This window comes from Perissodus microlepis, chromosome 16 (genome assembly GCF_051167445.1).
Source record: "Perissodus microlepis isolate ML-2025 ecotype Zambia chromosome 16, ASM5116744v1, whole genome shotgun sequence".
Taxonomy (NCBI): Eukaryota; Metazoa; Chordata; class Actinopteri; order Cichliformes; family Cichlidae; genus Perissodus; species Perissodus microlepis.
The window spans coordinates 31,515,609-31,532,365 of record NC_140476.1 but is presented as its reverse complement, the minus strand read 5'-3'; the positions used below and the strand labels follow the sequence as shown (position 1 = coordinate 31,532,365).

The 16,757-nt window shown below is 37.6% G+C and overlaps 1 long non-coding RNA gene across 3 annotated transcripts in view; it reads left to right on the top strand.

Moving 5' to 3' along the window:
* Nucleotides 1-16,757, top strand: part of LOC146371227 (uncharacterized) — a 33,392-nt gene extending 16,635 nt beyond the window's left edge. Inside the window, exons 2-3 of one of the 3 annotated variants that reach the window (XR_014797211.1) lie at nucleotides 1-11,740; nucleotides 11,843-16,757. The exon at nucleotides 1-11,740 is cut by the window's left edge and continues 14,536 nt beyond it. This is a non-coding gene — a long non-coding RNA (uncharacterized LOC146371227). The other 2 variants (XR_014797210.1, XR_014797209.1) reach the window with 2 other exon arrangements.

Here is a 16,757-nt window from a genome sequence, read left to right as displayed (position 1 = left end):
TCGGTGTTGGAAAGATTCTTTCTTGCACTGATGTCTGCTTATTGTAAATATCTTGTACTTGTTTTAATGTCAAAGTTGGCCTCTGTGCTTTTTCGGTGTTGGAAAGACTCTTTCTTGCACTGAGGTCTGCTTATTGTAAATATCTTGTACTTGTTTTCACACCTTTTAATGTCAAAGTTGGCCTCTGTGCTTTTTCAGTGGTGGAAAGACTCTTTCTTGCACTGAGGTCTGCTTATTGTAAATATCTTGTACTTGTTTTCACACCTTTTAATGTCAAAGTTGGCCTCTGTGCTTTTTCGGTGTTGGAAAGACTCTTTCTTGCACTGAGGTCTGCTTATTGTAAATATCTTGTACTTGTTTTAATGTCAAAGTTGGCCTCTGTGCTTTTTCGGTGTTGGAAAGACACTTTCTTGCACTGAGGTCTGCTTATTGTAAATATCTTGTACTTGTTTTAATGTCAAAGTTGGCCTCTGTGCTTTTTCGGTGTTGGAAAGACTCTTTCTTGCACTGAGGTCTGCTTATTGTAAATATCTTGTACTTGTTTTCACACCTTTTCATGTCAAAGTTGGCCTCTGTGCTTTTTCGGTGTTGGAAAGATTCTTTCTTGCACTGAGGTCTGCTTATTGTAAATATCTTGTACTTGTTTTAATGTCAAAGTTGGCCTCTGTGCTTCTTCAGTGTTGGAAAGACTCTTTCTTGCACTGATGTCTGCTTATTGTAAATATCTTGTACTTGTTTTCACACCTTTTCATGTCAAAGTTGGCCTCTGTGCTTTTTCGGTGTTGGAAAGACTCTTTCTTGCACTGATGTCTGCTTATTGTAAATATCTTGTACTTGTTTTAATGTCAAAGTTGGCCTCTGTGCTTTTTCAGTGTTGGAAAGATTCTTTCTTGCACTGAGGTCTGCTTATTGTAAATATCTTGTACTTGTTTTAATGTCAAAGTTGGCCTCTGTGCTTTTTCGGTGTTGGAAAGATTCTTTCTTGCACTGAGGTCTGCTTATTGTAAATATCTTGTACTTGTTTTAATGTCAAAGTTGGCCTCTGTGCTTTTTCGGTGTTGGAAAGATTCTTTCTTGCACTGAGGTCTGCTTATTGTAAATATCTTGTACTTGTTTTAATGTCAAAGTTGGCCTCTGTGCTTTTTCGGTGTTGGAAAGATTCTTTCTTGCACTGATGTCTGCTTATTGTAAATATCTTGTACTTGTTTTAATGTCAAAGTTGGCCTCTGTGCTTTTTCGGTGTTGGAAAGATTCTTTCTTGCACTGAGGTCTGCTTATTGTAAATATCTTGTACTTGTTTTAATGTCAAAGTTGGCCTCTGTGCTTTTTCGGTGTTGGAAAGTCTCTTTCTTGCACTGAGGTCTGCTTATTGTAAATATCTTGTACTTGTTTTCACACCTTTTAATGTCAAAGTTGGCCTCTGTGCTTTTTCAGTGGTGGAAAGACTCTTTCTTGCACTGAGGTCTGCTTATTGTAAATATCTTGTACTTGTTTTCACACCTTTTAATGTCAAAGTTGGCCTCTGTGCTTTTTCAGTGTTGGAAAGACTCTTTCTTGCACTGAGGTCTGCTTATTGTAAATATCTTGTACTTGTTTTCACACCTTTTCATGTCAAAGTTGGCCTCTGTGCTTTTTCAGTGTTGTAAAGACTCTTTCTTGCACTGAGGTCTGCTTATTGTAAATATCTTGTACTTGTTTTCACACCTTTTAATGTCAAAGTTGGCCTCTGTGCTTTTTCGGTGTTGGAAAGACTCTTTCTTGCACTGAGGTCTGCTTATTGTAAATATCTTGTACTTGTTTTAATGTCAAAGTTGGCCTCTGTGCTTTTTCGGTGTTGGAAAGATTCTTTCTTGCACTGAGGTCTGCTTATTGTAAATATCTTGTACTTGTTTTAATGTCAAAGTTGGCCTCTGTGCTTTTTCGGTGTTGGAAAGATTCTTTCTTGCACTGAGGTCTGCTTATTGTAAATATCTTGTACTTGTTTTAATGTCAAAGTTGGCCTCTGTGCTTTTTCGGTGTTGGAAAGTCTCTTTCTTGCACTGAGGTCTGCTTATTGTAAATATCTTGTACTTGTTTTCACACCTTTTAATGTCAAAGTTGGCCTCTGTGCTTTTTCAGTGGTGGAAAGACTCTTTCTTGCACTGAGGTCTGCTTATTGTAAATATCTTGTACTTGTTTTCACACCTTTTAATGTCAAAGTTGGCCTCTGTGCTTTTTCGGTGTTGGAAAGACTCTTTCTTGCACTGAGGTCTGCTTATTGTAAATATCTTGTACTTGTTTTAATGTCAAAGTTGGCCTCTGTGCTTTTTCGGTGTTGGAAAGACTCTTTCTTGCACTGAGGTCTGCTTATTGTAAATATCTTGTACTTGTTTTCACACCTTTTAATGTCAAAGTTGGCCTCTGTGCTTTTTCAGTGGTGGAAAGACTCTTTCTTGCACTGAGGTCTGCTTATTGTAAATATCTTGTACTTGTTTTCACACCTTTTAATGTCAAAGTTGGCCTCTGTGCTTTTTCGGTGTTGGAAAGACTCTTTCTTGCACTGAGGTCTGCTTATTGTAAATATCTTGTACTTGTTTTCACACCTTTTAATGTCAAAGTTGGCCTCTGTGCTTTTTCAGTGGTGGAAAGACTCTTTCTTGCACTGAGGTCTGCTTATTGTAAATATCTTGTACTTGTTTTCACACCTTTTAATGTCAAAGTTGGCCTCTGTGCTTTTTCAGTGGTGGAAAGACACTTTCTTGCACTGAGGTCTGTTTATTTTAAATATCTTGTACTTGTTTTCACACCTTTTAATGTCAAAGTTGGCCTCTGTGCTTTTTCAGTGGTGGAAAGACTCTTTCTTGCACTGAGGTCTGTTTATTGTAAATATCTTGTACTTGTTTTCACACCTTTTCATGTCAAAGTTGGCCTCTGTGCTTTTTCAGTGTTGGAAAGACTCTTTCTTGCACTGAGGTCTGTTTATTGTAAATATCTTGTACTTGTTTTCACACCTTTTCATGTCAAAGTTGGCCTCTGTGCTTTTTCAGTGTTGGAAAGACTCTTTCTTGCACTGAGGTCTGTTTATTGTAAATATCTTGTACTTGTTTTCACACCTTTTCATGTCAAAGTTGGCCTCTGTGCTTTTTCAGTGTTGGAAAGACTCTTTCTTGCACTGAGGTCTGTTTATTGTAAATATCTTGTACTTGTTTTTACACCTTTTCATGTCAAAGTTGGCCTCTGTGCTTTTTCAGTGTTGGAAAGACTCTTTCTTGCACTGAGGTCTGTTTATTGTAAATATCTTGTACTTGTTTTCACACCTTTTCATGTCAAAGTTGGCCTCTGTGCTTTTTCAGTGTTGGAAAGACTCTTTCTTGCACTGAGGTCTGTTTATTGTAAATATCTTGTACTTGTTTTCACACCTTTTAATGTCAAAGTTGGCCTCTGTGCTTTTTCAGTGGTGGAAAGACTCTTTCTTGCACTGAGGTCTGTTTATTGTAAATATCTTGTACTTGTTTTCACACCTTTTAATGTCAAAGTTGGCCTCTGTGCTTTTTCAGTGTTGGAAAGACTCTTTCTTGCACTGAGGTCTGTTTATTGTAAATATCTTGTACTTGTTTTCACACCTTTTAATGTCAAAGTTGGCCTCTGTGCTTTTTCAGTGGTGGAAAGACTCTTTCTTGCACTGAGGTCTGTTTATTGTAAATATCTTGTACTTGTTTTCACACCTTTTAATGTCAAAGTTGGCCTCTGTGCTTTTTCAGTGTTGGAAAGACTCTTTCTTGCACTGAGGTCTGTTTATTGTAAATATCTTGTACTTGTTTTCACACCTTTTAATGTCAAAGTTGGCCTCTGTGCTTTTTCAGTGGTGGAAAGACTCTTTCTTGCACTGAGGTCTGTTTATTGTAAATATCTTGTACTTGTTTTTACACCTTTTCATGTCAAAGTTGGCCTCTGTGCTTTTTCAGTGTTGGAAAGACTCTTTCTTGCACTGAGGTCTGTTTATTGTAAATATCTTGTACTTGTTTTTACACCTTTTCATGTCAAAGTTGGCCTCTGTGCTTTTTCGGTGTTGGAAAGATTCTTTCTTGCACTGAGGTCTGCTTATTGTAAATATCTTGTACTTGTTTTAATGTCAAAGTTGGCCTCTGTGCTTCTTCAGTGTTGGAAAGACTCTTTCTTGCACTGAGGTCTGCTTATTGTAAATATCTTGTACTTGTTTTAATGTCAAAGTTGGCCTCTGTGCTTCTTCAGTGTTGGAAAGACTCTTTCTTGCACTGAGGTCTGCTTATTGTAAATATCTTGTACTTGTTTTAATGTCAAAGTTGGCCTCTGTGCTTTTTCGGTGTTGGAAAGATTCTTTCTTGCACTGAGGTCTGCTTATTGTAAATATCTTGTACTTGTTTTAATGTCAAAGTTGGCCTCTGTGCTTCTTCAGTGTTGGAAAGATTCTTTCTTGCACTGAGGTCTGCTTATTGTAAATATCTTGTACTTGTTTTAATGTCAAAGTTGGCCTCTGTGCTTTTTCGGTGTTGGAAAGATTCTTTCTTGCACTGAGGTCTGCTTATTGTAAATATCTTGTACTTGTTTTAATGTCAAAGTTGGCCTCTGTGCTTTTTCGGTGTTGGAAAGTCTCTTTCTTGCACTGAGGTCTGCTTATTGTAAATATCTTGTACTTGTTTGAACACCTTTTAATGTCAAAGTTGGCCTCTGTGCTTTTTCAGTGTTGGAAAGTCTCTTTCTTGCACTGAGGTCTGCTTATTGTAAATATCTTGTACTTGTTTGAACACCTTTTAATGTCAAAGTTGGCCTCTGTGCTTTTTCGGTGTTGGAAAGATTCTTTCTTGCACTGAGGTCTGCTTATTGTAAATATCTTGTACTTGTTTGAACACCTTTTAATGTCAAAGTTGGCCTCTGTGCTTTTTCAGTGTTGGAAAGACTCTTTCTTGCACTGAGGTCTGCTTATTGTAAATATCTTGTACTTGTTTTCACACCTTTTCATGTCAAAGTTGGCCTCTGTGCTTTTTCGGTGTTGGAAAGATTCTTTCTTGCACTGAGGTCTGCTTATTGTAAATATCTTGTACTTGTTTGAACACCTTTTAATGTCAAAGTTGGCCTCTGTGCTTTTTCGGTGTTGGAAAGACTCTTTCTTGCACTGAGGTCTGCTTATTGTAAATATCTTGTACTTGTTTTCACACCTTTTCATGTCAAAGTTGGCCTCTGTGCTTTTTCGGTGTTGGAAAGATTCTTTCTTGCACTGAGGTCTGCTTATTGTAAATATCTTGTACTTGTTTTCACACCTTTTCATGTCAAAGTTGGCCTCTGTGCTTTTTCAGTGTTGGAAAGAGTCTTTCTTGCACTGAGGTCTGCTTATTGTAAATATCTTGTACTTGTTTGAACACCTTTTAATGTCAAAGTTGGCCTCTGTGCTTTTTCAGTGTTGGAAAGAGTCTTTCTTGCACTGAGGTCTGCTTATTGTAAATATCTTGTACTTGTTTGAACACCTTTTCATGTCAAAGTTGGCCTCTGTGCTTTTTCAGTGGTGGAAAGAGTCTTTCTTGCACTGAGGTCTGCTTATTGTAAATATCCTGTACTTGTTTGAACACCTTTTCATGTCAAAGTTGGCCTCTGTACTTTTTCAGTGGTGGAAAGACTCTTTCTTGCACTGAGGTCTGCTTATTGTAAATATCTTGTACTTGTTTGAACACCTTTTCATGTCAAAGTTGGCCTCTGTACTTTTTCAGTGGTGGAAAGACTCTTTCTTGCACTGAGGTCTGCTTATTGTAAATATCCTGTACTTGTTTTAATGTCAAAGTTGGCCTCTGTGCTTTTTCAGTGGTGGAAAGTCTCTTTCTTGCACTGAGGTCTGCTTATTGTAAATATCTTGTACTTGTTTTCACACCTTTTAATGTCAAAGTTGGCCTCTGTGCTTTTTCAGTGTTGTAAAGACACTTTCTTGCACTGAGGTCTGCTTATTGTAAATATCTTGTACTTGTTTTAATGTCAAAGTTGGCCTCTGTGCTTTTTCAGTGTTGTAAAGACTCTTTCTTGCACTGAGGTCTGCTTATTGTAAATATCTTGTACTTGTTTTCACACCTTTTCATGTCAAAGTTGGCCTCTGTGCTTTTTCAGTGGTGGAAAGACTCTTTCTTGCACTGAGGTCTGCTTATTGTAAATATCTTGTACTTGTTTTAATGTCAAAGTTGGCCTCTGTGCTTTTTCAGTGTTGGAAAGACTCTTTCTTGCACTGAGGTCTGCTTATTGTAAATATCTTGTACTTGTTTTCACACCTTTTCATGTCAAAGTTGGCCTCTGTGCTTTTTCAGTGGTGGAAAGACTCTTTCTTGCACTGAGGTCTGCTTATTGTAAATATCTTGTACTTGTTTTCACACCTTTTCATGTCAAAGTTGGCCTCTGTGCTTTTTCAGTGTTGGAAAGACTCTTTCTTGCACTGAGGTCTGCTTATTGTAAATATCTTGTACTTGTTTTTACACCTTTTCATGTCAAAGTTGGCCTCTGTGCTTTTTCAGTGGTGGAAAGTCTCTTTCTTGCACTGAGGTCTGCTTATTGTAAATATCTTGTACTTGTTTTAATGTCAAAGTTGGCCTCTGTGCTTTTTCAGTGGTGGAAAGTCTCTTTCTTGCACTGAGGTCTGCTTATTGTAAATATCTTGTACTTGTTTTAATGTCAAAGTTGGCCTCTGTGCTTTTTCAGTGGTGGAAAGTCTCTTTCTTGCACTGAGGTCTGCTTATTGTAAATATCTTGTACTTGTTTTAATGTCAAAGTTGGCCTCTGTGCTTTTTCAGTGGTGGAAAGACTCTTTCTTGCACTGAGGTCTGCTTATTGTAAATATCTTGTACTTGTTTTAATGTCAAAGTTGGCCTCTGTGCTTTTTCAGTGGTGGAAAGACTCTTTCTTGCACTGAGGTCTGCTTATTGTAAATATCTTGTACTTGTTTTAATGTCAAAGTTGGCCTCTGTGCTTTTTCAGTGGTGGAAAGACTCTTTCTTGCACTGAGGTCTGCTTATTGTAAATATCTTGTACTTGTTTTAATGTCAAAGTTGGCCTCTGTGCTTTTTCAGTGTTGGAAAGACTCTTTCTTGCACTGAGGTCTGCTTATTGTAAATATCTTGTACTTGTTTTCACACCTTTTCATGTCAAAGTTGGCCTCTGTGCTTTTTCAGTGTTGGAAAGTCTCTTTCTTGCACTGAGGTCTGCTTATTGTAAATATCTTGTACTTGTTTGAACACCTTTTAATGTCAAAGTTGGCCTTTGTGCTTTTTCGGTGTTGGAAAGATTCTTTCTTGCACTGAGGTCTGCTTATTGTAAACATCTTGTACTTGTTTTAATGTCAAAGTTGGCCTCTGTGCTTTTTCAGTGTTGGAAAGACTCTTTCTTGCACTGAGGTCTGCTTATTGTAAATATCTTGTACTTGTTTTCACACCTTTTCATGTCAAAGTTGGCCTCTGTGCTTTTTCAGTGTTGGAAAGACTCTTTCTTGCACTGAGGTCTGCTTATTGTAAATATCTTGTACTTGTTTTAATGTCAAAGTTGGCCTCTGTGCTTTTTCAGTGTTGTAAAGACTCTTTCTTGCACTGAGGTCTGTTTATTGTAAATATCTTGTACTTGTTTGAACACCTTTTAATGTCAAAGTTGGCCTCTGTGCTTTTTCAGTGTTGTAAAGACTCTTTCTTGCACTGAGGTCTGTTTATTGTAAATATCTCGTACTTGTTTGAACACCTTTTAATGTCAAAGTTGGCCTCTGTGCTTTTTCAGTGTTGGAAAGACTCTTTCTTGCACTGAGGTCTGTTTATTGTAAATATCTTGTACTTGTTTTCACACCTTTTCATGTCAAAGTTGGCCTCTGTGCTTTTTCAGTGTTGGAAAGACTCTTTCTTGCACTGAGGTCTGTTTATTGTAAATATCTTGTACTTGTTTTCACACCTTTTCATGTCAAAGTTGGCCTCTGTGCTTTTTCAGTGTTGGAAAGACTCTTTCTTGCACTGAGGTCTGCTTATTGTAAATATCTTGTACTTCTTTGAACACCTTTTAATGTCAAAGTTGGCCTCTGTGCTTTTTCAGTGGTGGAAAGAGTCTTTCTTGCACTGAGGTCTGCTTATTGTAAATATCTTGTACTTGTTTGAACACCTTTTAATGTCAAAGTTGGCCTCTGTGCTTTTTCGGTGTTGGAAAGACTCTTTCTTGCAATGAGGTCTGCTTATTGTAAATATCTTGTACTTGTTTGAACACCTTTTAATGTCAAAGTTGGCCTCTGTGCTTTTTCGGTGTTGGAAAGACTCTTTCTTGCACTGAGGTCTGCTTATTGTAAATATCTTGTACTTGTTTTCACACCTTTTCATGTCAAAGTTGGCCTCTGTGCTTTTTCAGTGTTGGAAAGACTCTTTCTTGCACTGAGGTCTGCTTATTGTAAATATCTTGTACTTGTTTTCACACCTTTTCATGTCAAAGTTGGCCTCTGTGCTTTTTCAGTGTTGGAAAGAGTCTTTCTTGCACTGAGGTCTGCTTATTGTAAATATCTTGTACTTGTTTGAACACCTTTTAATGTCAAAGTTGGCCTCTGTGCTTTTTCAGTGTTGGAAAGATTCTTTCTTGCACTGAGGTCTGCTTATTGTAAATATCTTGTACTTGTTTTCACACCTTTTCATGTCAAAGTTGGCCTCTGTGCTTTTTCAGTGTTGGAAAGAGTCTTTCTTGCACTGAGGTCTGCTTATTGTAAATATCTTGTACTTGTTTGAACACCTTTTAATGTCAAAGTTGGCCTCTGTGCTTTTTCAGTGGTGGAAAGAGTCTTTCTTGCACTGAGGTCTGCTTATTGTAAATATCCTGTACTTGTTTGAACACCTTTTCATGTCAAAGTTGGCCTCTGTACTTTTTCAGTGGTGGAAAGACTCTTTCTTGCACTGAGGTCTGCTTATTGTAAATATCTTGTACTTGTTTGAACACCTTTTCATGTCAAAGTTGGCCTCTGTACTTTTTCAGTGGTGGAAAGACTCTTTCTTGCACTGAGGTCTGCTTATTGTAAATATCTTGTACTTGTTTGAACACCTTTTCATGTCAAAGTTGGCCTCTGTACTTTTTCAGTGGTGGAAAGACTCTTTCTTGCACTGAGGTCTGCTTATTGTAAATATCCTGTACTTGTTTTAATGTCAAAGTTGGCCTCTGTGCTTTTTCAGTGGTGGAAAGTCTCTTTCTTGCACTGAGGTCTGCTTATTGTAAATATCTTGTACTTGTTTGAACACCTTTTCATGTCAAAGTTGGCCTCTGTACTTTTTCAGTGGTGGAAAGACTCTTTCTTGCACTGAGGTCTGCTTATTGTAAATATCCTGTACTTGTTTTAATGTCAAAGTTGGCCTCTGTGCTTTTTCAGTGGTGGAAAGTCTCTTTCTTGCACTGAGGTCTGCTTATTGTAAATATCTTGTACTTGTTTTCACACCTTTTAATGTCAAAGTTGGCCTCTGTGCTTTTTCAGTGTTGTAAAGACACTTTCTTGCACTGAGGTCTGCTTATTGTAAATATCTTGTACTTGTTTTAATGTCAAAGTTGGCCTCTGTGCTTTTTCAGTGTTGTAAAGACTCTTTCTTGCACTGAGGTCTGCTTATTGTAAATATCTTGTACTTGTTTTCACACCTTTTCATGTCAAAGTTGGCCTCTGTGCTTTTTCAGTGGTGGAAAGACTCTTTCTTGCACTGAGGTCTGCTTATTGTAAATATCTTGTACTTGTTTTAATGTCAAAGTTGGCCTCTGTACTTTTTCAGTGTTGGAAAGACTCTTTCTTGCACTGAGGTCTGCTTATTGTAAATATCTTGTACTTGTTTTAATGTCAAAGTTGGCCTCTGTGCTTTTTCAGTGGTGGAAAGTCTCTTTCTTGCACTGAGGTCTGCTTATTGTAAATATCTTGTACTTGTTTTAATGTCAAAGTTGGCCTCTGTGCTTTTTCAGTGGTGGAAAGTCTCTTTCTTGCACTGAGGTCTGCTTATTGTAAATATCTTGTACTTGTTTTAATGTCAAAGTTGGCCTCTGTGCTTTTTCAGTGGTGGAAAGACTCTTTCTTGCACTGAGGTCTGCTTATTGTAAATATCTTGTACTTGTTTTAATGTCAAAGTTGGCCTCTGTGCTTTTTCAGTGGTGGAAAGACTCTTTCTTGCACTGAGGTCTGCTTATTGTAAATATCTTGTACTTGTTTTAATGTCAAAGTTGGCCTCTGTGCTTTTTCAGTGGTGGAAAGACTCTTTCTTGCACTGAGGTCTGCTTATTGTAAATATCTTGTACTTGTTTTAATGTCAAAGTTGGCCTCTGTGCTTTTTCAGTGTTGGAAAGACTCTTTCTTGCACTGAGGTCTGCTTATTGTAAATATCTTGTACTTGTTTTCACACCTTTTCATGTCAAAGTTGGCCTCTGTGCTTTTTCAGTGTTGGAAAGTCTCTTTCTTGCACTGAGGTCTGCTTATTGTAAATATCTTGTACTTGTTTGAACACCTTTTAATGTCAAAGTTGGCCTTTGTGCTTTTTCGGTGTTGGAAAGATTCTTTCTTGCACTGAGGTCTGCTTATTGTAAACATCTTGTACTTGTTTTAATGTCAAAGTTGGCCTCTGTGCTTTTTCAGTGTTGGAAAGACTCTTTCTTGCACTGAGGTCTGCTTATTGTAAATATCTTGTACTTGTTTTCACACCTTTTCATGTCAAAGTTGGCCTCTGTGCTTTTTCAGTGTTGGAAAGACTCTTTCTTGCACTGAGGTCTGCTTATTGTAAATATCTTGTACTTGTTTTCACACCTTTTCATGTCAAAGTTGGCCTTTGTGCTTTTTCAGTGTTGGAAAGACTCTTTCTTGCACTGAGGTCTGCTTATTGTAAATATCTTGTACTTGTTTGAACACCTTTTAATGTCAAAGTTGGCCTCTGTGCTTTTTCAGTGGTGGAAAGAGTCTTTCTTGCACTGAGGTCTGCTTATTGTAAATATCTTGTACTTGTTTGAACACCTTTTCATGTCAAAGTTGGCCTCTGTGCTTCTTCAGTGTTGGAAAGACTCTTTCTTGCACTGAGGTCTGTTTATTGTAAATATCTTGTACTTGTTTGAACACCTTTTAATGTCAAAGTTGGCCTCTGTGCTTTTTCAGTGTTGGAAAGACTCTTTCTTGCACTGAGGTCTGCTTATTGTAAATATCTTGTACTTGTTTTCACACCTTTTCATGTCAAAGTTGGCCTCTGTGCTTTTTCAGTGTTGGAAAGACTCTTTCTTGCACTGAGGTCTGCTTATTGTAAATATCTTGTACTTGTTTGAACACCTTTTAATGTCAAAGTTGGCCTCTGTGCTTTTTCAGTGTTGGAAAGACTCTTTCTTGCACTGAGGTCTGCTTATTGTAAATATCTTGTACTTGTTTGAACACCTTTTAATGTCAAAGTTGGCCTCTGTGCTTTTTCAGTGGTGGAAAGAGTCTTTCTTGCACTGAGGTCTGCTTATTGTAAATATCTTGTACTTGTTTGAACACCTTTTAATGTCAAAGTTGGCCTCTGTGCTTTTTCAGTGGTGGAAAGAGTCTTTCTTGCACTGAGGTCTGCTTATTGTAAATATCTTGTACTTGTTTGAACACCTTTTCATGTCAAAGTTGGCCTCTGTGCTTCTTCAGTGTTGGAAAGACTCTTTCTTGCACTGAGGTCTGCTTATTGTAAATATCTTGTACTTGTTTTAATGTCAAAGTTGGCCTCTGTGCTTTTTCAGTGTTGTAAAGACTCTTTCTTGCACTGAGGTCTGCTTATTGTAAATATCTTGTACTTGTTTGAACACCTTTTCATGTCAAAGTTGGCCTCTGTGCTTTTTCAGTGGTGGAAAGTCTCTTTCTTGCACTGAGGTCTGCTTATTGTAAATATCTTGTACTTGTTTTCACACCTTTTAATGTCAAAGTTGGCCTCTGTGCTTTTTCAGTGGTGGAAAGTCTCTTTCTTGCACTGAGGTCTGCTTATTGTAAATATCTTGTACTTGTTTTAATGTCAAAGTTGGCCTCTGTGCTTTTTCAGTGGTGGAAAGTCTCTTTCTTGCACTGAGGTCTGCTTATTGTAAATATCTTGTACTTGTTTTAACACCTTTTAATGTCAAAGTTGGCCTCTGTGCTTTTTCAGTGGTGGAAAGTCTCTTTCTTGCACTGAGGTCTGCTTATTGTAAATATCTTGTACTTGTTTACACACCTTTTAATGTCAAAGTTGGCCTCTGTGCTTTTTCAGTGTTGTAAAGACACTTTCTTGCACTGAGGTCTGCTTATTGTAAATATCTTGTACTTGTTTTTACACCTTTTAATGTCAAAGTTGGCCTCTGTGCTTTTTCAGTGGTGGAAAGTCTCTTTCTTGCACTGAGGTCTGCTTATTGTAAATATCTTGTACTTGTTTTAACACCTTTTAATGTCAAAGTTGGCCTCTGTGCTTTTTCAGTGGTGGAAAGTCTCTTTCTTGCACTGAGGTCTGCTTATTGTAAATATCTTGTACTTGTTTACACACCTTTTAATGTCAAAGTTGGCCTCTGTGCTTTTTCAGTGGTGGAAAGTCTCTTTCTTGCACTGAGGTCTGCTTATTGTAAATATCTTGTACTTGTTTACACACCTTTTAATGTCAAAGTTGGCCTCTGTGCTTTTTCAGTGTTGTAAAGACTCTTTCTTGCACTGAGGTCTGCTTATTGTAAATATCTTGTACTTGTTTTCACACCTTTTAATGTCAAAGTTGGCCTCTGTGCTTTTTCAGTGTTGTAAAGACTCTTTCTTGCACTGAGGTCTGCTTATTGTAAATATCTTGTACTTGTTTTCACACCTTTTAATGTCAAAGTTGGCCTCTGTGCTTTTTCAGTGGTGGAAAGTCTCTTTCTTGCACTGAGGTCTGCTTATTGTAAATATCTTGTACTTGTTTTAATGTCAAAGTTGGCCTCTGTGCTTTTTCAGTGGTGGAAAGACTCTTTCTTGCACTGAGGTCTGCTTATTGTAAATATCTTGTACTTGTTTTCACACCTTTTAATGTCAAAGTTGGCCTCTGTGCTTTTTCAGTGTTGTAAAGACTCTTTCTTGCACTGAGGTCTGCTTATTGTAAATATCTTGTACTTGTTTTCACACCTTTTAATGTCAAAGTTGGCGTCTGTGCTTTTTCAGTGGTGGAAAGTCTCTTTCTTGCACTGAGGTCTGCTTATTGTAAATATCTTGTACTTGTTTTAATGTCAAAGTTGGCCTCTGTGCTTTTTCAGTGTTGGAAAGACTCTTTCTTGCACTGAGGTCTGCTTATTGTAAATATCTTGTACTTGTTTTAATGTCAAAGTTGGCCTCTGTGCTTTTTCAGTGGTGGAAAGTCTCTTTCTTGCACTGAGGTCTGCTTATTGTAAATATCTTGTACTTGTTTGAACACCTTTTAATGTCAAAGTTGGCCTCTGTGCTTTTTCAGTGGTGGAAAGAGTCTTTCTTGCACTGAGGTCTGCTTATTGTAAATATCTTGTACTTGTTTTCACACGTTTTAATGTCAAAGTTGGCCTCTGTGCTTTTTCAGTGTTGTAAAGACTCTTTCTTGCACTGAGGTCTGTTTATTGTAAATATCTTGTACTTGTTTTCACACCTTTTAATGTCAAAGTTGGCCTCTGTGCTTTTTCAGTGGTGGAAAGTCTCTTTCTTGCACTGAGGTCTGCTTATTGTAAATATCTTGTACTTGTTTTAATGTCAAAGTTGGCCTCTGTGCTTTTTCAGTGGTGGAAAGACTCTTTCTTGCACTGAGGTCTGCTTATTGTAAATATCTTGTACTTGTTTTAATGTCAAAGTTGGCCTCTGTGCTTTTTCGGTGTTGGAAAGATTCTTTCTTGCACTGAGGTCTGCTTATTGTAAATATCTTGTACTTGTTTTCACACCTTTTCATGTCAAAGTTGGCCTCTGTGCTTTTTCAGTGTTGGAAAGTCTCTTTCTTGCACTGAGGTCTGCTTATTGTAAATATCTTGTACTTGTTTGAACACCTTTTAATGTCAAAGTTGGCCTTTGTGCTTTTTCGGTGTTGGAAAGATTCTTTCTTGCACTGAGGTCTGCTTATTGTAAACATCTTGTACTTGTTTTAATGTCAAAGTTGGCCTCTGTGCTTTTTCAGTGTTGGAAAGACTCTTTCTTGCACTGAGGTCTGCTTATTGTAAATATCTTGTACTTGTTTTAATGTCAAAGTTGGCCTCTGTGCTTTTTCAGTGTTGGAAAGACTCTTTCTTGCACTGAGGTCTGCTTATTGTAAATATCTTGTACTTGTTTTCACACCTTTTCATGTCAAAGTTGGCCTCTGTGCTTTTTCAGTGTTGGAAAGTCTCTTTCTTGCACTGAGGTCTGCTTATTGTAAATATCTTGTACTTGTTTGAACACCTTTTAATGTCAAAGTTGGCCTTTGTGCTTTTTCGGTGTTGGAAAGATTCTTTCTTGCACTGAGGTCTGCTTATTGTAAACATCTTGTACTTGTTTTAATGTCAAAGTTGGCCTCTGTGCTTTTTCAGTGTTGGAAAGACTCTTTCTTGCACTGAGGTCTGCTTATTGTAAATATCTTGTACTTGTTTTCACACCTTTTCATGTCAAAGTTGGCCTCTGTGCTTTTTCAGTGTTGGAAAGACTCTTTCTTGCACTGAGGTCTGCTTATTGTAAATATCTTGTACTTGTTTGAACACCTTTTAATGTCAAAGTTGGCCTCTGTGCTTTTTCAGTGGTGGAAAGAGTCTTTCTTGCACTGAGGTCTGCTTATTGTAAATATCTTGTACTTGTTTGAACACCTTTTAATGTCAAAGTTGGCCTCTGTGCTTCTTCAGTGTTGGAAAGACTCTTTCTTGCACTGAGGTCTGCTTATTGTAAATATCTTGTACTTGTTTTAATGTCAAAGTTGGCCTCTGTGCTTTTTCAGTGTTGTAAAGACTCTTTCTTGCACTGAGGTCTGCTTATTGTAAATATCTTGTACTTGTTTGAACACCTTTTCATGTCAAAGTTGGCCTCTGTGCTTTTTCAGTGGTGGAAAGTCTCTTTCTTGCACTGAGGTCTGCTTATTGTAAATATCTTGTACTTGTTTTCACACCTTTTAATGTCAAAGTTGGCCTCTGTGCTTTTTCAGTGGTGGAAAGTCTCTTTCTTGCACTGAGGTCTGCTTATTGTAAATATCTTGTACTTGTTTTAATGTCAAAGTTGGCCTCTGTGCTTTTTCAGTGGTGGAAAGTCTCTTTCTTGCACTGAGGTCTGCTTATTGTAAATATCTTGTACTTGTTTACACACCTTTTAATGTCAAAGTTGGCCTCTGTGCTTTTTCAGTGGTGGAAAGACTCTTTCTTGCACTGAGGTCTGCTTATTGTAAATATCTTGTACTTGTTTTCACACCTTTTAATGTCAAAGTTGGCCTCTGTGCTTTTTCAGTGGTGGAAAGTCTCTTTCTTGCACTGAGGTCTGCTTATTGTAAATATCTTGTACTTGTTTTAATGTCAAAGTTGGCCTCTGTGCTTTTTCAGTGGTGGAAAGTCTCTTTCTTGCACTGAGGTCTGCTTATTGTAAATATCTTGTACTTGTTTTAACACCTTTTAATGTCAAAGTTGGCCTCTGTGCTTTTTCAGTGGTGGAAAGAGTCTTTCTTGCACTGAGGTCTGCTTATTGTAAATATCTTGTACTTGTTTTCACACCTTTTAATGTCAAAGTTGGCCTCTGTGCTTTTTCAGTGTTGTAAAGACTCTTTCTTGCACTGAGGTCTGCTTATTGTAAATATCTTGTACTTGTTTTCACACCTTTTAATGTCAAAGTTGGCCTCTGTGCTTTTTCAGTGTTGTAAAGACTCTTTCTTGCACTGAGGTCTGTTTATTGTAAATATCTTGTACTTGTTTTAATGTCAAAGTTGGCCTCTGTGCTTTTTCAGTGTTGTAAAGACTCTTTCTTGCACTGAGGTCTGTTTATTGTAAATATCTTGTACTTGTTTTAATGTCAAAGTTGGCCTCTGTGCTTTTTCAGTGGTGGAAAGTCTCTTTCTTGCACTGAGGTCTGCTTATTGTAAATATCTTGTACTTGTTTTTACACCTTTTCATGTCAAAGTTGGCCTCTGTGCTTTTTCAGTGGTGGAAAGTCTCTTTCTTGCACTGAGGTCTGCTTATTGTAAATATCTTGTACTTGTTTTTACACCTTTTCATGTCAAAGTTGGCCTCTGTGCTTTTTCAGTGTTGTAAAGACTCTTTCTTGCACTGAGGTCTGTTTATTGTAAATATCTTGTACTTGTTTTAATGTCAAAGTTGGCCTCTGTGCTTTTTCAGTGTTGTAAAGACTCTTTCTTGCACTGAGGTCTGTTTATTGTAAATATCTTGTACTTGTTTTAATGTCAAAGTTGGCCTCTGTGCTTTTTCAGTGGTGGAAAGTCTCCTTCTTGCACTGAGGTCTGCTTATTGTAAATATCTTGTACTTGTTTTTACACCTTTTCATGTCAAAGTTGGCCTCTGTGCTTTTTCAGTGGTGGAAAGTCTCTTTCTTGCACTGAGGTCTGCTTATTGTAAACATCTTGTACTTGTTTTAATGTCAAAGTTGGCCTCTGTGCTTTTTCAGTGTTGGAAAGACTCTTTCTTGCACTGAGGTCTGCTTATTGTAAATATCTTGTACTTGTTTTAATGTCAAAGTTGGCCTCTGTGCTTTTTCAGTGTTGGAAAGACTCTTTCTTGCACTGAGGTCTGCTTATTGTAAATATCTTGTACTTGTTTTAATGTCAAATTTGGCCTCTGTGCTTTTTCAGTGTTGGAAAGACTCTTTCTTGCACTGAGGTCTG